Here is a 24,845-nt window from a genome sequence, read left to right on the forward strand (position 1 = left end):
TATATATATATATATATATATATATATAAAGAATAAAGTTAATGTCTTAAAAAAAGGGTAAAGCCTTTGAAGAGACAGAATACGGATAGTTATAGATTAAAAGAAATAAAGAAAAATAAGCCACATAAAAATGGAAAATTCACAGAGAGTCTGGATTCTTTGTATTATTGTGTTTTCTTTAAAATTTTTGAGTGTAAAGTAGCTAAGTGCATAGAGACATTTCATTATATGGGCTGCCAAGCTAAACCAGAATGGATATAAGGGTATTATGATTTCAGAATATGGGTCTAAGGATATGATGCTTTGGAGAGAGTCTTCTTTTGTTTTCACAGAGGATGAGACTCTGTGGATTGCGTCTATCCCAATATGGTATGATAGACCACGCCCTCCTGAAAGGTTACTGTGAACACCCTCAAAAAATTACTTCACTCAACTGCCAACTGAGATGACCCTGGCACATAGGTTATACCATGAAAGACCTAATTATCGATGCCCCCATTCAGCAAGTAGCAGTTTGGAGAGAAAAAAACTGCGCCCATGTTCCCAAATATGGTTTATAAATGTTCTTTTACATTTAAAGGGGGATATGATATAGATATAAATAATTTGCATTGGTGTGGATTTTAAGGTCAATTTTGTTATATGTATATGTATTTCTGATATTAATTAAGGTATTATGTAGTTCATTTAAAAATGTAACGTATATAGGTTGTTAATGGATAATCATCAATAATAGTCAAGCTAGTAGTCATGTTATTTAGATTTTCTAGATGTGCATAGATATATTTTAGATAGGCATTCTTCATATCTTTCAAAGACTGCAGAATATGGCATTTAAAATATTTTAATAACTTAGGGCTTTTCATGACAATGAGACACGTCTGCTCCTGGCAGCACCAATCTACTTCAAGAGGAAGATGGGCATCGAAGAGGCTCCTTATGGAGTTTGATAGCCATTTGGGCAAGAAACTGCTCTTGCCTGGACTGATGCATAAACTGGACAGAAAGAACCCGCAGAGAGGACTGCTGAACTTGCCTAAAGGTGAGGTGGTCTTTCAGGGTTCCTGACCTATGAAAGAGTCTGTGAGACATTCTGCAGGACACAGCAGAAAGTGAGTGAACTGCTTTAGAATTTCCTGCTTCATGGAAATGTCTGCTGGATACTATGGGCTTGAAGGCCAAAGATGGATGCCCCAATGGTACAGAGGAACTTTGGGTGACTACAGGCAGCGAGATGTCTCTGTCATTTCTAGAGTTTTGGATTTCTTGTTTACTTAGGTAATATTATATCCTTCTGGAGTCTTTGATGGAGTTGAAGAATGGTTAGTTATAGTTATAGTTTTCCATTATTATGATAAAGAAAAGTAGATGTAAATATTGTAACTGTAATTCTTGCTTGATTACTGTTTTGTTATATGTAATTTTACTATGTTAAAGTTAAAGCCTTTCTTTTTTGTTTAAACAGAAAAAGGGGAAATGATGTGGGAGTGATTTCTTTATAATCTGTTGCTTTCATTGGTTAATTAATAAAGAAATTGCCTAGGCCCATTTGATAGGCCAACCCTTAGGTGGGTGGAATAGACAGAACAGAATGCTGGGAGAAAGAAGCCAAGTCAGTGAGTCACCATGATTCTCTCACTCCAGACAGATGAAAGTTAAGATCTTTCCTGGTAAGCCAGCTCGTGGTACTACACAGAATATTAGAAATGGGTTAGATCAAAATGTAAGAGCTAGCCAATAAGAGGCTGGAACTAATGGGCCAGGCAGTATTTAAAAGAATACAGTTTCCGTGTAATTATTTCAGGGCATAAGCTAGCCATGTGGGAGGCTGGGTGCCGGGGACACAGCCCCGCCGCTCTTATTACTACAGAAGAGCAGGCAGTATTCTTTTGGTTTGGTTTTTTTTCTTTTGATATTTGAAATAAGATTTCTCTGTATATCCTGCTTGTCCTAGAACTCACTCTGTAGCCCAGGCTTTCCTCGAACTCACAGAGATCTGCCTGCTTTTGCCTCCTGAGTACTTGGATTAAAGGCATTGGCTACCATGACCTGGCTAGGCAGTGCTCTTAATTACAGAGCCATCTCTCCATGTTCTTCCTTTATTTTTACAAATAGTATTTAATGTGAATTTTGTCATATCAGATAGATTGTGTATTCCCCATCACCTGTTGTAATTTGTGTTGGATCACTCAGTAGAAGTACAATAGGAAAACTTCACAGGTTTTTCGTGATCTTTCTCATTTCAGTAAAGCTTCATAAATTTGAAGGTTCTATATCTTAACTATTTTAGAGAAGAATTATACATGATCAAGTATCACTGTATCTCTGATTACTAAACTTATCCATCACTTCTAAACATTCTTTAATGAACCGCCAAAATAACCCTTCTGCATTACCCCTAAAAGGGATTTCATACAAAGTCAAGTAATTCTGTTCAAATACTGTTATACAAACAACCATAGCAAAATAAAGTGTCTCAAAGGTCTTCAGGCAGGACTTTCAGTTTTTAAAATCTATGTCTAAATTTGCTACTTAATAGTACTGCCAAGAACCATTTCATATATCAATTATATATCATTTAGTAAAAAGTTAATGGTTTATGATACATATTACTGGTTAAACTTAAGCTAAGAAAGGTCATGTAGTCATTCTCTTATTATAGCTGTAGAAAAAAAATAGAGCTAAGAAAACTAAACACTGTAACATGAAGGCCTACTTGTTGAGGTTTCTTTCCTGCCCAGTTCCCACAGCTGGTAAGCCCCAAAGAAATTACAGAGGTCTGTATTAATGATAAACTGATTGATCCATTAGCTCAGGCTTCTTATTAACTCTTATAACTTATATTAGCCCATTGTTCTAGTATATGTTAGCCACATAGCTTGGTACCTTTTTCAGTGGAGCAGGTCAAATCTTCCTTCTTCAGTGTCTGGACAGGTCTGCAGAAAGAGTTTCCTTTTTCCCAGAATACTCCTGTTCTCATTGCCCCACCTCTACGTCCTGTCTGGTTGTCCCACCTATACCCCCTGCCTGGCTATTGGCCAATCAGCGTTTATTTAAAACATAATAGACAGAATACAGAATTGACCCGCACCAAAACACACTAGTAGAATTGGAACTGAGTAGAGATTTCTAGGAATGATCCAGTGAGCTTCTGTAACCAAGCACTTCTGAGGAAAAGACTCAAGAAGCAGTATGAAAATGACAACATTGCAAGAGTTACCTCAGTGTTCAATTTTTTACACTTGCATTCTTTATATTTAGGATACTAAACTCAGAGAAATATTTTATTTAGCTTGAATGGCAAACCTCTTTCTCTAAATATCGCAATGCCATTTATATTTTTCGAGGTTTATTAGCATAAATTTTTCAGTCCTAAAATTAAAATTTAATTTCTGAATTTTCAGTTCAGAAATAGAACACTTCATAATTTCCCAAAATATTTTACTTTCAGGTTTAAGAATTCAACAAATGGTTATGGAGAAGTAAAGAGATTGTTGTTCAGTGCATGAATCACCTAGCATCCAAAAGATACCCAGAATATTATAGGTTTGTGCATTTTCACACCTTTATACATTCAAACAGGAAACAAAATAAATTTATACTCTTGAGGTGTACTCTGACTGATGTGCATTATGGATCTGCACACATTGTAGGAACAGTCATAACACAAAAGCAAAGAATCCTTTATTTAATATCTTTGCACTTCTCCAAGTTTCTTTGCACAATGCATATGCCATATTAAAAAAGAACATCACTTTGTCTTTAAAGAAAATTCAAACTTTAACATTTTTTCTTTCTAACTGCCATTTCTTGTGTTTTTGAAAGCACTTGTGCCATTTATGAACTTGATCATTAGGCCTTCTGGTTAAATGGACATCTGAATGCAATATTTCATTGGCCACATGTTCTAGAACTTTAAAGTTTTGATCTCCACAGGCAGATGTCTACATTTCCTCCCATAGGCCTTGTAGATAGCCCTTGACCACAAGATATTCATAATTTACTTAATTTATAGCTTTGCTAAGAACTAGGTCCCACTCTGTGTGTCCACTTAGTCTTCCTTTACGTTTTTTAAACCACTCATAAAATTTAAGTCTTTAAGTTCTTTTGAGAGTAAACAACTGTTTTAATAAGTTCTTTTTTTATTATATTAAAAAGAATTGTCAAGCCTTTGAGTATTATTCATTTATCCTAAGGAACCAATTTTATTTTTCAGTAACAAAAGAAAGAATAGAGAAAAGAAAGATTAAGTGCCTTTTTGTCTTTGCCAAATTGAGGATCTAGGAATTTTCTTTGTCATACATTTTTCTGTATCTTTTTTTATTCATGTATTAAATGTGACAACATTATAAATGAAAAAAAAAACAGTAATACTTCCAGAAGATGTGAATTGCATTTTCTTATATTTTAAAACAAAACAAAGTTGATTTTGGTGAATTACTTCATCCGGAGTCTGGACAAAGTGCCTACACAAACATGAACCACGTGTTCTGAAGAGGGCGAATGAGTTGATATTGTTTTTATGGGTTCCCATTGAACTTTTATAATTCTCTGCTATATGCTTTTTTATACTAAATTTGTTCTCCCACAAAATAGCAGAGAATGCAATAAACAAAACTCAATGTTTACAAGTTTTAACAATTAGTAAAAATGATTATTTAGTCCTTTCCTTCTCCCTTCCCTCTCTCCTTGTCCCCTTTCCCTCAACCTCACCCCCACCTCTGCCCCCACCCCCATGCTCACAACTTTTGCCCTGCAATTTTGTTTGCTTTCAATTTCCAGAAGGATCTATAAATGTTTTTCTTTGGCTTCACCTTGTTATTTGACTTTGCTGGGCTTGTGAACTATAGACTTAATGACCTTGGTTTTTGGATAGAGTCCACAAATGAGTGAATACGTACCCTATTCATCTTTTGAGTCTGTGTTATCTCACTCGGGGTAGTGTTTTCTATTTCCATCCATTTGCATTCAAAATCAAAATGTCATTGTTTTTTATCGCTGAGTAGTACTCTAATGCATATATATTCCAAATTTTCTTTATCCATTCTTCCACTGAGGGGCATCTAGGTTGTTTCCAGGTTCTGGCTATTAGAAATAATGCTGCTAGTAACATAGTTGAACAAATGCTTTCGTGGTATGATTGGGCATCTCTTGGGTATATTCCCAATAGTGGTATTGCAGGATCCTGAGATACGTTGAGAGGGAGAGGGAAGGGAGAAGGAAAGAACTGGCAACAGCTTGGGGGAGTGGGAAGGTGGAGATGGGGGAAGGGCGGATGTAGGAGCAGGGAAGAAGATACCTACATTAAGGGATCCATTTTAGGGTTGGCAAAAGACTTGGCTCTAGAGGGGATCCCAGGTGTCCATGGGGATGTCCCCAGCTAGGTCCTTGGACAGCAGAGGAGAGGGTACCTGAACGGTCCTTGTCCCACTATCACGCTGATGATTATCTAGACTATCATCATAGGATCTTCGTCCGGCGACGGATGAAGATAGAGACAGAGACCCTCATCAGAGGAGCGGACTGAGCTCCCAAGGTCCAGTTGAAGAGCAGGAGGAGGGAGAAGATGAGCAAAGAAGTCAGGACCGTGAGTGGTTGGTCCACCCACTGAGGCAGTGTGCCTGTTCTAATGGGAGCTCACCAAATCCAGCTGGACCGGGTCTGAATGAGCGTGTGATCAAACCGGACTCTCTGATTGTGGCTGACAATAGGGGTTGACTGACAAGCCATTGATAAAGGCACCGGGACTTGTTTTTATGGCATGTTCAGGCTTTTTGGGACTCTAGTCTATATGGAAGCACAGCTCCCTAGGCCTGGATGTAGGGGGGGAGGGCCTTGGACTTCCCACAGGGCATGGTTCCCTTCCCTCTCTCAAGCAGGATGGGAGAGGGAGGAGTGAGCGTGGAGGACTGAGAGGTGATTGGGAGGAGGGAAAAAAAAAAAAAACGATTATTTAATAGAGACAAAGAGCCAAGAAAAAAAAATGTTCTCAATTATGTCCTATCATTTGTTTTTCTGCTTGGTTTTATATAGAGAGATCTTAAGTTTCCACATTCCTTAACAACTACAACTATTTTCATCACTCCCTTTTTCCATTAAAATTGTCAATCATAGGTATAGAGAAATACTAGCTGGATTACCTTAGAGAAAGTGAGGGAAGGACACACACACACTCATGTACACATGCACACACGCACACCACACACACACACACACACACACACACACGCGCGCTCTATCCCCATAAATAAGCCCTGGGTCACACAAAGAGAAGCTAGAAAAGATATGGCAGTAATAACATTATGTTGTTAAAGGGTATAACTTCTCATAGGCTAATTTGAACCTGGTATTCATGCAAAGATCTCACTTGAACATCTACTACTTCAGAATATTTTGAATTGAAGGATTGTTTGGAAAGGAGTCTAAACCTTTAATCCAGAAAAGTTTTAAATCAACATCAAAATTGCTACTTAATAGCATTTTTGTCAGAGTCAATACTTCTCAGTTAATGAAAAGTTTATTTGTGTTGTTAAATATTAGCAACTCTAAGAAGAAGATCACAGCCGTCTTCAAAGCAGGAAACAACTGGCAAAGAATATAGATGTTGTGATTGTTTGGAAGTTTTCATTTTCCACTGGTGGTTTGTTTTTGTGTTTATTTTTCATTTAAAATTGATAGTGTCATGTATTTCCAATAAAGACCCACAATCTGGCAAATTACAGTTATTGAAAAGTCCCTGAAAGCAAATATTCTAAATAATTGACCACATAATGTTTTTTCCTCATTTGATTATCATTTATTAAAACTGTAGTTCTTTGTGCAGTTGATTTCATAGAGTTCCATATCAATTAACATTTATTTTGTACTTTTAAAGGGTATTACCACAATTAATTATATTAAAACCAAATTTAAAGTATGTGTATGCACGCATACACGAGTGCACGCATGCACACACACACATGCAGACATGTACAGGCATCCATATACATACCAGGGCTTGTTGTAACAGCTATCCACTTTGGCCTTTTGCAAAAAGGTCTCTCAAAGGACTTGGGTTCATTAATAGTCTAGGTTGACTGGCCAGAAAGTTTCATTAATTTACTCTCTGCTCCTGCCTACAGCACTACAATACACGAGCACACCACTTTGTTAAATTTTGAGTACTGGAGATCCAAATCCAAATCCTAATATTTGTTTGACAGGTACTGTACAAAGCCCTCAACCCAATGAGGGCATTTTTCATATAAAATAACTGTTAACTTTATTTATAAAATATCCAGGAGATGTTCTTCAATACTTATCCCATTTCTATGTTAAAAACACTTTAACAAGACTTCTGGCCTCCTTAGATTCTACTGTGGTCAGCTTTTGCATTCTCTGTGACTGGTTCTGCACCTCTCCATGTGGTTTGTTCTGATAGAAGCTGCCATTTCATAAGCTTAAAGATGGTACTTCCCATCATTGTGAAATGAGGTGAGCAGGAGGATCCGGTGGTGACCACACTTCTGAAGATGATACTGTGCTAGACTGAAAGCCATTTCTCAAGACTCTCATAAGAGTGCTCCTTGAACACTAGAAATTAAGTTAAACTTAAAGGCAAACACAGAAGTAATGATGTTAAGCTAGGAGCTCTCACTCTGAAACCACATATTGAAATCATGATGGGAAGTTATGAGAAGAGATTGGTAGATATTGTATGTTCTTCCCCTGACAATGATGTCATCAACAACTTTGAAATTGGATAGTGAAGTAGTTAAAATAGAAAATAGGGAAGAAAACTTACTGAGCATCTTACAGAGTCAAGGAGTGCCAAGCGGAAATACTGAACTTCTCAGGGAAAGGAAAAAGCTTCTGATGCTGGATATCAATTATACATTATTTGACAATAGATCTTGTGCAGAGACTGGGGTAGAGTTAATGAAACCATATTTCCAAGAATTTCTAACATCTGCATGTGAAGATTATGACATTGTTATTTGATATGAAAGAATTATGAAGAGGATTTTAGCCAAATTAAAAGAACTGGGAGTGACCATAAATGCCAATTATAAGGTTACTGTCATGCTGGTTGGGGCTACTATAACCTTATACATTCTAAAGAGAGAGGAGTCACTGATGTGAAGCTGTGAAGTCTCTTGGTGTCATTTGGGAAAAACTGAGTTCTATAGCAGTGTGTGTGTGTGTGTGTGTGTGTGTGCGTGTATGTGTGTGTATTTGATGACATAGAAAAAAATTTCTAATGAATCCATAGAATTGAATGACGATAAAGCCTTTCATGATAGTGCATCTAAATTGAAATAAATACAGAGAACTGGTAAAGCTCATTCAGTATCTCAGGCAGATAGTCCAAGTCCTATGACTTTTTGTAGTTGAATTACAAGTACTGGGAAAGGCACCTCTCAAAGAAGTGAGGAGAGCAGATACCAACTACACTCACAGCTTAAGGTCCTTGAGACCCATGGGCCTTTGTTTCTCTGCTAGGCGTTACCATGATTGTGCTGGACACTGAAGCCAATGCCAGCTGTGGTCTTCCAATGCTTTGTAAATTTAATTTTGTATTTTTTGGAGGTCATAACAAAGTGCTTAAAGAAGTTCTCTTCCCTCTATACTAATTTACTCCTGAAGAAAATGCTACTTGATATTGATTATTGAGGTGTTTTCCAAAACCTCTAAAAATGGAAAAAAAAGAAAAGGAAAGGTGTAGAAAAGTAAATCTACCAGTGGCATCTTGTGACTTTGGAAACAGCTGTCTTATGCCTTTGTCTTATGCTTTTGTCTCATCTGCCTGAGTCTACGCCTAAACCTAACTTGAAACTAGCTAGTTTTCCCACACTTAAAACCATAAAGACCCAAACCAGCTTTGAAATAATAACCCAGTTTGTCATGTCTCTCCTTCTTCAGTCATCACATGGAACTCAGTTGAAACAGGTGTAAATAATAAGTATCTCATCTTAAGAGCATACTTTGACAAAACCAACTTAAGGTAAAGAAATTGATTTTGATCGATGATTTGAGGTTTTAGTCCATCATAACGAAGAAGCCACAGAAGCAGGACTCTGAGGCTGCTAGCTGGTCACTGCCTGTGATGAATGCTCATTCTTAGCTCTCCTTTCTTTTGACATAACCCAGCACCCTAGCCAAGGAAATAGCACCTCACACAGTGGGCAAATCTCAGATTGTTCCACCTCAATTAACCTAATTAAAATAGTCCTACACAGACATGCCCACAAAGCTATCTTTTGCCCTGTAGGTACTCTAGCTCATCACATTAACTATTGACACTATTACAGATGCTATAATCAGTACATAACAGATGCCGATTTTCTCAACTATTCTCCAAATATTTTCTCCAGGAGCATTCAATAGGAGTGGGAAATTATACTCCGAATAAAAGAGTGTACCAGAAATGGTGTAAAACTGAGTAAAAAATAAGATTGATGTATTATTGACTCAATTTAGCACCATGAAAAATATCTTGTTTACTATATTGTTTTTGAAGACATTTTAATAGACTATTTAGTGAAGATATAACATCATTTCGCAGTCTAGCAAAAAACTGCACAAAATTATATATATTTGTGTGTGTGCAAGCTCTGAGATAGATTTCTATGTGTAATTTTAAAAACAATGTCTTTTGGGATTTTATACTGCTCTGTTCAAATTGGATTGTGAAATTGAGCACTGTTGATAGAATTAGAGTAATAAAAGAAAAATATTTAACAGAGGGAAATTTTTAGCTGTGCATGATGGCACAGACGTGATCACAAGGGGAGTATCTGGACAGTCAGCTTACTAAAACTCTCTATCAGAATCAAAATTATAAAACAAAATGGCCTGGGGTTGTAGCTCAGAGGTAGAGTAGTTGTCTTACATGTAAAGACCATGGTTTTAAGCTCAGGACTGACAAAAAACAACAATAAAGAAAATTTGTTCATTTATAAAAAACATTGCTATTAAACTGCTAATTAAATACTACAGTTCTGTAGTTTTATTGTTTGTTTTGTTTTTCACAACTTAATTACTTTCAATGATTTTTTCTTAGTGTAAAACAGAAAAGAAAAAAATAAAATAAAAATGCTTGTAACTGAGGATTGGTAATTGACCTACATCTACATTTAAAATGTTGTCTGTTAGAATTTTCCTTGACTCTGCCTTTTAAAGTTTATGTCTTACAAAAAATGAAATCAGAATTTATTTCAATTAAAATTTTAGAAATATCTGAAGTCAGTTTTCTACAGCAAATGTGTCCTCTAAAGTGCAGAAAAAGACCACACACCAATAGACACACATAGAGACATGAATATGAAGATAGATAGATAGCTGATAGATGATGATAGATAAATAGATAGATAGATAGATAGATAGATAGATAGATAGATAGATAGATAGATAGATAGATAGATAGATAGATGATAGATAGAAGATAGATTCTGGGAACTGAACTCCCCTATACGTCTTAAAACTGGAAGTGTAACCATCTGAAGAAACAAAGAAGACTAAGAGGAGGAAAGAAGATAAGGGCTGAGGGTGAATCCACTCAAACTATATGAGATATTTGAATAAAATGTCATTCTGAAACCCAACATTTATCTAATGAATATATTATAGTTAAAAATAGCATCTAATTTTAAAACACCCAACATAAAATTTGAAATTTTGAATGACAGATGTTTTTGGACTTTTAGAGTAATAAACACAGTGAGTGGATTCATTCCAAGTTCATAATAAATAAAATTTACAACGACAGTTTTATTGGCAAGTTTCTGTATATGGGCAGACTTGATACATATGACTTATAGTATGAACTAGTGAATCAACCACTGATCATGGAAAGCAATGAATAATATGCCTGTTTAAATAGTGATGTGTTGTATATTAATAAGATATAATCACATGCTGAATCAAGCAATAATTTAATAAGTCTCATCTTCAACTTCTTCATTTAGTTCTTATACTTAGGAATTATATGCTGTGTTACCATCATTATTCTTAGAATGAATTTTCTGGGGGGGTTCTTTTTGTTTTGTTTTGTTTTTCAAGACAAGGTTTTATGTAGCTCTGAGCCTGTCCTGTCATTAGCTCTTTTAGACCAGGCTGGCCTTGAACTCACAGAGATCCTCCTGCCTCTGCCTCCCAGGTGCTGGGATTAAAGACATGCTCCACAAGCAAATGAACTCTGTTCAGCTGGATTTTATTGTAACCAGTGCTGGACGAGGACATCTAGAGTCTGGCCCAGATCATTTTAATTTAGCTATATTTAAGCACAGCACAATTTTTGAAAAAAGTATTCAGTTAACAATTAATTCAGTCCCAAGTATACAACAATTTAAGACATGTTTGCATTGATACTCTTTACAAAGTATATCTGACTTCTTTGTAAGACTGGGAATTCTTTTGACCTTAAGTGCTCTTATTTTGCCAAAACTGACTTTTCATGCTACTCTTCCCATTAGTTATTTGAACTCCTTTGTAATTACCTCATTAAACGGTTTGTGGTTGTCATTAGTACATGGATCTCAATACCAGAAACTTCAGCTTTTGAGAATATTTTTGTTGTTGTTGTTGTTTTACTTTGTTTTTGCTTTGTTTTTTGTTTTGTTTTGTTTTTTAGCTCAAGTGCACCAAGAAGAAACTGTAGCCCAGCTGTTGTTCTTTTTGATTGACTTTTGAATGAATGAAAGAAAAATTTGGAAATCTTCTGTTTTCAAATACAAGTGGGAATAGTGAGTTTTAGACTTTATTGTGCACCCTCTCACATGGGAAGCAACTTAAAAATAAAACCCAAATATTCTGGAGAGATGGCTCAGCAGTTCAGTGTCAGGTCTGTTCTTCCAGAGGATGCGAGTTTTGTTCCCAGCACCGGTATCGAGTAGTTCACAGCTGCCTGAACTTGGGCCTCAGGCTTCTGTAAGCAACCTCAAATATTGGGAACACACCCACAGCAGACATACAAACATGCACACATTTGAAAATAAAATAAATAAATAAAACCCAGATATTTTCAACCCAAACTTTCTGCTTCTCTATTCAAGAGATAGAATTCCTCAAGTAAATATTTTTATCAAATTCTCAGAGGTGGGTGGCTGCTATAATCTTGAGAACATGTGAAACTGCAACTTGGTGTCATTCTGTAAATTATTTTTGATTCTTGCCAGTAGGAGTCCCTAGATTCTCTGGGAACTGCATTGGCTAAAAGGCCAGGATTTATTTTCATCCCTGTTCTAGATATTAAGTCTATCAGTTCATCCACTAATTGGTATGCACACCTTGAAAACAGATTATTGGTGACATTTGTCTCTTGTCAGTTACCTAGCTGCCAGGTTTTAATTGGAAGTCAGAACCACATGTTATACCCAAGCCACCATCTTTAACAGCTTTCAAAATAACAACTTTATTTAATTATCTGATGGGTTCCAAAATAGATTCCTCCATTACTGCTTGGTTTTTGAAGGAATCAGAAGATAAAGAGAAAGTGAGAAATGTTTGCTATGGTTGCTCACCTTAGTGTTAACATTTGCAAAGGTGCCGCAGAAATCGTGTGCACGAGAGTAAAGTGCATCCTTCCACACCCTACAAGGCAGCGCCATCTCTGACAACAGTAGTCTTCTTCCTTCCAAGAATCCCAGCGTTGTGAAGTGAAGAAAAACTGCTCTAGACCAGAGATTGACTGGTAATCTGAAGTTCACCAGTGGCCAAATCTAATCACATGTCTTGATAATAAAAATATATTTTCTTTGGTAGTAGCCCCTGTTTTGCTTGTGTACTACTTCCATGCCTTTGAGCTACAGTGACAGATTTGAGAAGTTATGACTGAGAATACATACTGGACAAGTCTACAATGCTTATTATGTCACCCACTAAAACCCGTTACAGGAGCTCCATGTGGTCCCTAAACAACCATCACCATAATCACCTGAGGACCCATACAAATTCAGATACAAGGTCTAACCTGATAGCCACTAACTTTCAGCTTAACAGACATGGCCCTTACAAGGTGGATTTTGAAAAGATCACTAAACAATGTAGAATTAGCTCAATGTTTATGATTATTGATACATAACATTATAATTGATAAAACATCACTCAGAATAGAATATATTTTATAAGATACATGATGTCTCCTTTCTTGTTATATAAAATATAATTCAGCCAAGTACTGAATTAATGGTAAACTTTAAAATGTAAGCCAACATTGTCAATAACCTTTACCCCAAACTTCAAAATCTGAAGCTGTATCCTTACTTTCCCAAATTTTTTGAAAGAAAATTGTGCCTCAATTTGACCTGAACTTACTTTTCTTTTCTTTTCATTTAGTGGTATTTTAGTATGGTAATAAGTCATTTATTTGCATCCAGTTCACGATGATAAATCTCAAATAGAGGCCTGTTCATAAAAGGTGCTGTTCCAAGAGAGAATGAAGCCCCATGTCTACTGTGCAACTCGGAATGCTTTTCTTTCCAGTCCTCATAGAAATGCAGATCTGTGCACACCATCTTGCACTTAATGAATTAGAATCTCGCCTATGTCATCTGGGTTATTTCCTGAACTTCTCAGCAGAATGTCAAATCAATTTGGAACCAGAAAGACACAAAATGAATGAAATGCATTCATGTATCAAAAAAAAGAAGTGGAAATCAAAAATGATTATTTCATTGTTTCACTTTTTATATGAATTCAAGAGAATAAAATACTGTGATTAGTCAAGTACTCAAATGAATAATTAACTCCTTTTCAAAGTACAGAGATCCTATAAAATATCATTATGCCAGTTGAAATCTTTACTTTGTATTCAATCAATGAGAACATTCACAGTGTTTTAACTCATAGCTTAGATGCAGATGCCAAGCACTAGCTATCAATACTCTAAATAAATAAAGCTTATTTCACTATTCCCCTTTGCTTTGCCTACTATTGTTGCATCTCTATCTCCATATGATTTATGGCTGCCAAGTCTTGGAGGATCATAACCTCTATATAAGACATCACCACTCAGCGTACAAAGGGAGGGGTTGCTGAAAAGTTCATTTCGTTTATTCTGGTCCTTTACTTTATCATAAGAAAGCCTGCTATTCAGTGGTTATCAGGAGGTATTACTGATAGAAGCAAGTCCTTGTTAACTCTTTAATTGCTTTTTGAGAAATGTATTAAGAAGATCATAACTGATAAAACTATGGAATCACAGATGTTGACTTCTAGGTTGGAAAGGAAATGCTGCCATCTGATATAATCATGAGCATTAATAAAGTATTAAAAATAATGTATTATCTAAAGACTAAGAATGGTGCTGGATGTGTCTCAAGTTCTCCATATCAATATAACCCAATGGAATGCAGTCAAGAGAGATAAAAGCTAAATCTAAGATATTGTATTGATGTGTCTTTATTTCTGTTTGTTCAATGTCTCCATCAATACTTTTCTAATTATTCTTCAAAGACTGTCAATCATAAATTTTAGTTTAAAAAGCTGTGTTTTGGTATTTAACTCATAAAGAAAACAATTTCAGAAAACTAGGACATTTATTTAAAAGCCAATAAATATACATTTGTATCAGAAGATATGTATTTAGGAAATGAATATCTCAAAGTTCCTTCAGAGTATTTCAAACATCATTTATCCAGTGTTATGAGACTATTCAATTATTGGAAAATACTATTTTTATATTGGAATCTCAAAATTCTTTAGGAATATTTTAACTATTTCAATATAAAAATGAATTAATTTATAGAAACATTCTGCATTTATGATAATTTTATTCCACATTAAAATTTAAGGTTTTATTACTTACCTTAAAATTACTCAAATATCAGAGGGTAAAAACTTAAATATTAATGTTTACTCTCACGTGAGAATAGGATCTAATGAGTACCATTACCTTTGTTGTTTTTTTACCAGAGGGAAACATTTGCAGTAAAGATAGCATTCATTAAAACAGCAATATAGATGATCCTCAATAAAAACCGAAATGACATTTTTGATATAAAGCTCCTTAATAACTTTTATTTCCTGATGACAATCAGTTTTTTATTGGTTTCTTGGAATATAAAATAATTGAAGAAATTTTGCTCTGTGGAAAACAATCTTTATATCTACTTATTTTGGAAAGTGACCTTTCTCATCAAGAAATTTGCTCCAGTCTCACTGTAAGAGCAAATTCATAATTTAATCACTGCAGGCACTTACTTATGAATGCTAGAAGAACAGTGATTTGACACTAAGTTGTCATCAGATATAGATCATGCTCATGAATACACCTGGTCTATAAATAGGTTAACATCAGAGCTCTAACTACAGTTGTATTTTTATCTTTTAAAATAATTTTGAAGTTTTTTCAAGTTTCACCAACTTGAAAAATTTAAAAATGCTAATATGTAATTTGGTAATTATGAAACTGATAGTCATCTCAAAATTACTATTTTTAAAGTGTTTATTTCTGAGCATTTCCATTCCCTGCTTCCGTAATAACAGGAATTAATGAGCATGAACAAGTAATCAAACATTACTGTGTTAAAGCATAAAGTGGAACATTGTGTCTCCTGCCATACATTTTCCTGTCCATATGGTGGAGGTACAATATTGGCACTGAAGCCTGAAAGTCCATCTGGACTAATGCTAATTTTTCTGGATAAGGCAAAGCATTCTAAATCAAACCATCTGTTTGTATGCCTTAAAAGGACCTGTAAATAAAATCAAGCAATATGTACATGTGAGAAGAGAGAGCAGAGTGAGCTTGACACTCATTACCCCAATATAAAGCCAATTTAAACACGTATTGACATTGCTGAATGCAGTACTTTTGCTGCTCTCAACTAATAAATGTTACTTACGGTCTATAAAGACAGCTCATTCACACATTAATTATCAAGACTCAAAGCTTGTAAAACTAACAAGACTATGGCATTTGTCAGTCAAGCCAGCTACTCTATTTTGAACGCTACCAGAAAAATGGTACCTTCCTTTTTGTTGTTGTTGCTTCATTTTTAAAAACTTCCAGAAAAAAATTTATCAGGATAAGAATCAAACAACAAAATATAAGGGATAAGCCTGAATAGATTACCTTGTGAAAAGATGTAGGAAGAGAGTTTTAGAAATTGTCGTATTTACCTAGTACGAAGACATCTAATATATTGTATATGTGAGAATTCTAACATGGCTCCCATGTGGTCACTTATGGGAACTAGGTATTAATCCTCTTAATTACTTTCACTTCACATGGCTAAAGTGACTTTAAATAGAAAGCTTTTTCGATGTTTTTAGGTGTCACATTGTAAGGTCCCATCTCTGTGGGATCTCAGAAATAACAGCAACTGGTCAAAAAGTATCAAAAGAAAGACCCCAATCTAATCAATAAATAGAAAATTTAGACATGCAATTCAGAATCCATAGCAGACATAAACACTTGGATAACATGCTGATTAAAAGCTGAGCAAGGAAATCATTCGTATCACGTTTGAGTCCACAAAAAGTGTGAAATCACTCCATGTTAAGACTGCTATTTTTGACGAAAGTAATTGAGAACTTGTCCAGTCATTTATATGGTTTTCTGTGTTTTGTTCCCGAGACTTCTAGTAAATATTTGACTATGTTGTAACATAATATATTCTTTCATATTAGAAAAAAATAACAAGTTTTGTCATGTGCAAGGCAAAGGTTTAAATTAGACACAGCTGTATCATGAGACTGAACAAAATAAAATAATAAATATTTCTCATTTTCTTTTTTGAGAAGAGAGTCTGTGAGAGGGGAGAGAAGAGAAAATTCGACAATCAACATGGGCAAAAAAGATTGTGACTGTGTGTGTGACAGTTTCAAATGAAATACATAATTTTACAGAATGAATATATACTAACAAGAATTATCAAAAAGAAGAGCCAGCAAAGATTAGAAATTTGTCAATTTGGCTTGATTTTAGTAACAGAGAGAAATAAAATTTACATGGAAAGAGTTCTTAGTATTTCAAAAATGCATATATTTTGAATTATTATGAACAGAGATTTGATTGTAGAATTGAATGATTAATTTTACTATACTTTTTAGAAACAGTAGAAATAAAACAAAGTACAAATTGTAATACATGTCTCTTTTACTCTAACATCAATGCAATGTTAGAGAACATCATGTTATATACTATGGAAATGGATTGACTTCAAATATACCATAATTTTGGATTTGAACATAAACTGACAACACTAACTTAGTCCTCCAGAAATAGGTCATTGACCTAAAGCGGTATCTGCAGCATCAATAAGCTTATGTGTATGTATAATATACACTTTAAATCATGTGAACTAATCAATCTGATATCCAAGCAGGTATATGTATAATAACTACTGCCAAGCATGGTGTTAAAGCATAAATAGAATTTCATACTATTTGTCAAACATCAAAACAAACATAATTGTCTAATTTTCAGGTTTTGTATATTTATTTGTAGAGTATATCACCAATTAACATACTGTTTCTGCAAATCATTTATTTGTTCATACTTATGATACTAATTAGAATATTAATAGTCAATGCTTGTATAGTAGCACATATCTGTAATTATAGCACTAGGACATCAGAAGCAGGAAGAATCAAAAGTTCAAGGACAAACTTTCAGCTCCATGATGAACTTAAACTCAAGTGAGTTTAAGGCCATGATAACCCATATGAAAACCTAAATGAAAAGCGTAAATACATTTAAAAACATGATGATCATCCTAGCAGCAGATACTGATGTTCCCAGAGAATTGGATTCTTCATTGCATTGCATTCTTTTGACTCCAAATGCTATGTCTCCCTATTTAATTAACTCTATCTTTTCCAACTTAGTATTTTATTCAAGACATCTCCATTTTGGGGAATAGTTTTCCTCGTCCATTTGGGGAAAAGAGTTGTGGGTCTTTAAGAAGTAAAAACTAAGAGATAAATTACTTCATGGATAGAAGCAGCAGATGACTTTTGTAGTACAATATGAAATGGAGAAATAAATCCTATTCTACTACAAATGAATATTAGAATCAGACATGAGCATGGATGAGGCATCTTTACCTGTCCCACTAGTCTAAACTCTACAAACCAAGCAATAATTTCATGAGATAGTTAAGAAGACAAACTCTCAGTACAAGTATTTTTTATATCAGGATAAGGATAATTAAATGAATATGTATCATGAAAGAATCTATTCTCTCAATAAGGCAAAAGGCTTGCAAGCCACCAGGGTGCTGAATTGTATAAAGCGAATTTGATTAAAGGTGATGAGAGAGTAAAAATGTAATGTCAGTGACTCTGAACAAATTACCTCACTCTAAGTGATTTAGCGAATTGCTACACTATTAATTTCAATTTGTGTAGGAAACAAAGGTGAATTCTAAGGGTAAATAAATGTCAGAATTTTGCAGACCCGTGTGCCTGGGCAGTTTGTTCAGTGCTGTAGCTCACAAACAGCCTTCCTTAACTACAGCAGGCAGAGACAGCAAGTGTGCACTGCATAGAGTCTTCTCAGGTAGTCATGGCTGTGTGCATTCTTATGTTTTAAAAGACGGTAAATCATCCATCATTTTTATACAAGTAGACTATGTGACAAATATTAGTAATATAATTTTTGGACTGATGGAGGAAGGTCATTGGTTAAAAAATAGAGAAACTGCTTGGCCCTCATAAGTTAGAACATAGGTGGGTGGAGTAAACAGAACAGAATGCTGGGAGGAAGAGGAAGTGAGCTCAGACTCGATAGCTCTGCTCTCTGGGGCAGATGCGATGAAGCTCCGACCCAGGATGGACGTAGGCTAGAATCTTCCCGGTAAGCGCACCTTGGGGTGCTACACACATGAATAGAAATGGGCCAAGCAGTGTTTTAAATGAATACAGTTTCCGTGTAATTATTTCGGGGAAAGCTAACTGGGTGGCGGGAAGCCATGTGGGAGCCGGGGAGGCCGGAACGCAACCCACCGCAGCTCCCCACTACATTGGACATGTTCTTTGATCATAGGTCTACGGATCAGGTCTTGTGACATAAAGGCAGACAGGAGACAGACAGAGACACACACACACACACACACGTACATACATACACACAAAAGAGTGCATGGTCTATGAGGAGAAAAGGGTGATTATATTTCATACAGCTAATCCAAGGATAATTGAGCCCTAAGCCCTACCTGTTTTATTTTTTAAAAAGCTATTCAGCCTCCTGTATGTATGGTGAACATGAGAGATCCAAGAGGATATTAATGAGGGGTGATATTCTTTTTTTTTTTTTGATGTGGAAATACTGTGGGAAAGTGTTTTAATTTGATGACTCCTGTGTCAACCTGTAAAATGGGAGACCTTATAAGGTATTTTAATAATTCCCAAAGAAAGGCCTAGGAGAAAGATCATTTACAGAAGACAGGTAGGCTGCCTGCAGACCTTCCCTATTCTCTGTTTCACCAGACCCAGTTCTCAGGTCAGCCCTTATTACTGAAAGAGAATATCAACTACAGCTTCCCTATATACCTTCTCTATATGTCCTTTGGATCCCACAAAACATCCCACCCCATTTTTCCCTTCCTACTTCATTCTTCTGTCCTAGACCCACTCAGTTGGACACCTCATGCTCAATCACAGGTCATTCCTTCCAAAATAGCAGGTAGTCTCCCTGTGTGTCTTGCTGACTCTCTGATACCCCAAATCAAATTCTCAGGGACACTCCTGGAAGAGAATACCATGGGTAGTTTTTATTTTCCCTGTTCATGCCTCCAGGAGATCTCTCAAACAATCTCCCCATTACATTCACTCTTTCCTAAACCAGCAGCAGCAGCAAGCATTCCCCTTGAGCCCACCAGCAAACCAGTCTAGTGCAACAGGCAACTTTCAACCAACATACTCTCAGAATATCCAGAGAGGAAACAGAGACCAAGTACCAAAACTCCCACCCAACCAAGACAAATTCAGAAATCAGCACCTAGACCAATCATTTTCAGAGGTCAGGAAAATATACAGCATATGGCAATTGATAAATCAGGTGTCGACTCACAAAAGCCTGGTGGAAATAATCCTGTATAGCAAGACATACAGGTCCAGTGTCTCTAAAAGTCAGTTGCCTGTATCTGTAATATTCTCATGTACCACTTCATTTCTTCCCTAGAGTCACTTTGGGTGTTTTTTCCACAGCTTGTGTGTTTATCTTACGAAAATATTCCATCTGCTAGGCATATATATATATACATATATATTCAAAATAATGACTTTTCATTAGATATATAGTTTTGATATAGGCTATATACTAGGACATGCTTCATAACTGGATATTTTTGTCCCACAAGGACTGACACTTAACAGTGCGCCTTGCTCTTTTGCTCAAACTAACGGCACAATTAGCTCACTTTCACCCCAGAGTAAGTTCAAATCAGACTAAAAGCCCTTTTGTAAATAGATCATAAGTTTGAAACCTTACAGCTATAAACAAGGTCAGAGCCACAGATGTCCAGCCAAGGTTACTTTTTAGAAAAGCATGCCAATTCTTCACTTGCTAGTCCAATAACAATGGATCTGTGTCACTGGGCACTTTGTCCTCCTCTATCTGGTCACAGTTTTGCTCCTATGGCTTTTGGACCTTATGTTGCCATGGCAATGGCTCAGCTCCCTAAACACGTATCCTAGCAATGTGCTCTTGATGAGTGAAAAGGTGGCTCTTGTAATTTCTTTATTGCTTAGAGGCTATTGTAGAAGTAAAGTTTTCAGAATAGAAGAAGAAGCTATAGAAAGAAGCTAGTAGCAATTAGAAGTAGGTCAAGATTATTAGTGTAGAAGCAGAACAATACAGAAACTGATGCAGAAAAGTATACAGTGAAGAATTTATTTTGCCCTCACATCTTTTTCAGTTAGGTCCCTCACCAGCATCTTAACTGGACCCTAAAGAAGTCTAAGGGACTGGTTCCTGAAGGACCTCAATAGATAATCACCTCAAATCGAGATGTTTAGACAGCAGCATAAGAAAACAATCAAAAATAGCCAAGGTAGTAAATCTTCACCAGAATCCAGTTATCATATCACAACAGGTCCTAAATATTCCTTTAGAGCTGAAACACAAGAAAGGGACCTGAAAAATAATTAAATGAGGATAACAGAAGTCCTTAAAGATGAAATGAATTCTTTTTTTATTAAAAATTTCCACCTCCTCCCTGCGTTCCTTTTCCCTCCCCCTCCCCCCTACTCCCCACAACCCACACCCCTCCCCCTCCCTCTCCAGTCTGAAGAGCAGTCAGTGTTCCCTGCCCTGTGGTGAATTAAATCTTAAAGAAATCCAGGGAAACACAAGATAATTATTGAAGGAAATAAATTATTCAAAGAAAGCAGGGAAAACAAAAACAAAAAAATTAAAGAAAATGAATAAATCCCTTAAAGAAAGACAAGAAAAAAATTAAATGAACCAAATAAATCTGTTCAAATAAAATGAAAATCGAAGCAGAAGCAATAAATAAAGCATAAATGGAGAGAATTTGGGCATAAATAAATTAGAAATGTGAACTGGAACAACCAAGACAAGCTTTATCAATAGAATACAAGAAATGGCAGAGACAGTCTCGGGTATTAAAGACAGATAGAAATGGATTCATTGGTCAAAGAAATTGTTAAATTTAAAAAATCTAGGAAAAAAACATCCAGGAAATCTGGGAAGGTAAGAAAAGACCAAACTTAAGGGACAATGAAAAGAGTATTAAGAAGAATGTTCATAGCATTAAGTCCAAACATAAAAAAAGTGGAAATATTGCATACTACCAACTGAACAGCACACCAGAATACTCTGGAATTAAAAGAAGTTTGCACCCACCCACTGAGATGGTGGGCTGATCTAATGGGAGCTCACCAAGGCCAGCTGGACTGAGACTGAAAAAGCATGGGATAAAACCGGACTCTCAGAACATGGTGGACAATGAGGGCTGCTGAGAAGCCAAAGACAATGGCACTGGGTTTTGATTCTACTACATGTACTGGCTTTGTGGGAGCCTAGCCTGTTTGGATGCTCACCTTCCTAGACCTGGATGGAGGGGGGGGAGGACCTTGGACATCCCTCAGGGCAGGGAATCCTGACTGCTCTTAAGACTGAAGAGGGAGGGGGAGGGGAGGAGGGGGTGGGGAATTGGGGGAGAGGAAGGGAAAAGGAAGGCAGGGAGGAGGCAGAAATTTTCAATTAAAAAAAGAAAAAAATATATGCTCATGCTAATAATAAGTAATAGCTGAAATAAAATAAAATAAAATAAAGAGTCCAGATACTATTGAATACTTTTTGGAAGCAAGGAGACAAATTAGGAATTTCTGGAATAGTTAAGTTTGAATGAGGAGATGTTTGTGTATGTAGCAATGATAGATACAGATTAATATATTAAAATAGGAAATATACAAAAAGAAGTTTGCATATCCAAGAGAAGTAGATAGCAAAAATTCCTCAAATTGAGGGCTGAAATCAATAAAATAGAAACAAATACTACCAAGAAGATAGACCCATCCAAACTAATAAAAACAGAGAACTATCCAAACAAAAGCAGAAACAAAAGCGGGCACTGCAACAAACACTGATAAAATCCAGATATAATAAGGAAATATTTTATAAACTTATACTCTATAAATTGTAAACTCTAAAAGAAAGGGAAATTTTTCTCAATAGATGCAAAAGTTAAATCGAGTTCAGGTAACCAATTTACACAAATCCATAACTCCTAGTAATCATATAAATCTAAAATCAGAAAATTTTAGTGCAGAATTCTATCAGATGTACAAAGAAGAGTTAACACCAATACTCTTCAAATTATTTCATCAAATAAAATCAGAAGGAATATAATTCAGTTCATCTTATAAAGCCACAGTTACCCTGATAGCCAAATAACATAAAAACTCAACAAACACATAGAATTACAGACCAGATTCCCTTATAAACATGGACACAAAATACTCGATAAAATAATGCAAATCAAACCCAAGAAAACATCAAAAAGATCATATATCATTATCAAATAGGATTTATCCCAGAGGTGCAGGGATATTTCAACATATAACAATCAGTAAATATAATCTACCATATAAATAAACTAAAAGAAAAACAAACAATCTAAACCCACAAGATCATCTCATTAGATGCCAAATTTTTTTTTGACAAAATTCAACATCAGTTCAGGACAAAGGTCCTGGAGATATTAGGGATAAAAGGGGCATATGTAAACACAATAAAGGTTTTTTACAACAAGGCTTTAGCAAGCATAAAATTAAATGGAGATAAACTCAAAACAACTCCACAAAAATCAGGAACATGACAGTGTCGTCTACTCTTTCCATATCTATTAAATATAGTACTGGGAGGTTTTTTATTATTATTATTCTTTTTTAATTAAAATTTCTGCCTCCTCCCCGTTTCCCATTTCCCTCCCCCTCCTCCCACATATTGCCCCCTCCCCCACTCCCCTCCCCTTCTCCCCACTCCTCTCCCCATCCCCCCACTCCATTCCCCCTCCCTCTAGATACTGAAGAACAGTCCAGATTCCCTGCCCTATGGGAAAACCAAGGTCCTCCACTTCTTATCTAGGTCCAGGAAGGTGAGTATCCAAACAGGCTAAGCTCCCACAAAGCCAGTTCATGTATTAGGATCGAAACCTAATGCCTTTGTCCTTGGCTTCTCATCAGCCTTCATTGTCCGCCATGTTCAGAGAGTCCGGTTTCAACCCATGATTATTCAGTCCCAGTCCAGCTGGCCTTGGTGGGCTCCCAATAGATCAGTTCCAATGTCACAGTGGGTGGGTGCACCCCTCGTGGTCCTGATTTCCCTGCTCATGTTCTCCCTCTTTCTGTTCCTCATTTGGACCTTAAGAGCTCAGTCCGTTGCTCCAAATTGGATCTCTGTCTCTAGCTCCATCCATCGCCAGATGAAGGTTCTAAGGTGATATGCAAGATATTCATCAGTATAGGATAGGGTCATTTCAGGTTCCCTCTCCTCAGTTGCCCAAGGTACCAGTTGGGGACATCTCCCTGGACACCTGCGAGCCCCTCTAGTGTCAAGTCTCTTGCCAACCCTAAGATGGCTCCCTTAATTAGGATGTATATTTCCTTGCTCCCGTATCCACCCTTCCTATATCCCAAATATCCCATTCCCCCAAGCTCCCCTCATCCTCCCCTTCTCACGTTTCTCAGCCCATTTCCCCTTAGCCACCTCACCCGCGAGTTCCCAGTTTTTGCCTGGCAATCTTGTCTACTTCCCCTACCCAGGCGGATGACTATACGTTTTTCTTTGGGTTCACTTTCTTATTTAGCTTCTCTAGAATCACAAATTATATGCTCAATGTCCTTTATTTATGGCTAGAAACCAATTATGAGTGAGTACATCCCATGTTCCTCTTTTTGGGTCTGGGATACCTCACTCAGGATAGTGTTTTCTATTTCCATCCATTTGCATGCAAAATTTGAGAAGTCATTGTTTTTTACTGCTGAGTAGTACTCTAATATGTATATATTCCACATTTTCTTCATCCATTCCTCCATTGAAAGGCATCTAGGTTGTTTCCAGGTTCTGGCTATTACAAACAATGCTGCTATGTTAGTTGAACAGATACTTTTGTCATATGATAGGGCATCTCTTGGGTATATTTCCAAGAGTGGTATTACTGGATCTTGGGGTAGGTTGATCCCAAATTTCCTGAGAAATCGCTACACTGATTTCCAAAGTGGTTGAACAAGTTTGCATTCCCACCAGCAATGATGAGTATGCCCGTTACTCCACAACCTCTCCAGCAAAGGCTATCATTGGTGTTTTTGGTTTTAGCTATTCTGACAGGTGTAAGATGGTATCTCAAAGTTGTTTTAATTTGCATTTCCCTTATCACTAAGGAGGTTGAGCA

At 36.2% G+C, this 24,845-nt stretch overlaps 1 pseudogene; it reads left to right on the plus strand.

Annotated features, from left to right (window-relative positions):
* The first annotated feature begins 7,445 nt into the window (after nucleotides 1-7,445).
* On the plus strand, nucleotides 7,446-8,444 carry LOC130863215 (ubiquitin-like domain-containing CTD phosphatase 1; annotated as a pseudogene).
* Nucleotides 8,445-24,845: the final 16,401 nt, after the last annotated feature.

This window comes from Chionomys nivalis, chromosome 1 (assembly GCF_950005125.1).
Source record: "Chionomys nivalis chromosome 1, mChiNiv1.1, whole genome shotgun sequence".
Classification (NCBI taxonomy): Eukaryota; Metazoa; Chordata; class Mammalia; order Rodentia; family Cricetidae; genus Chionomys; species Chionomys nivalis.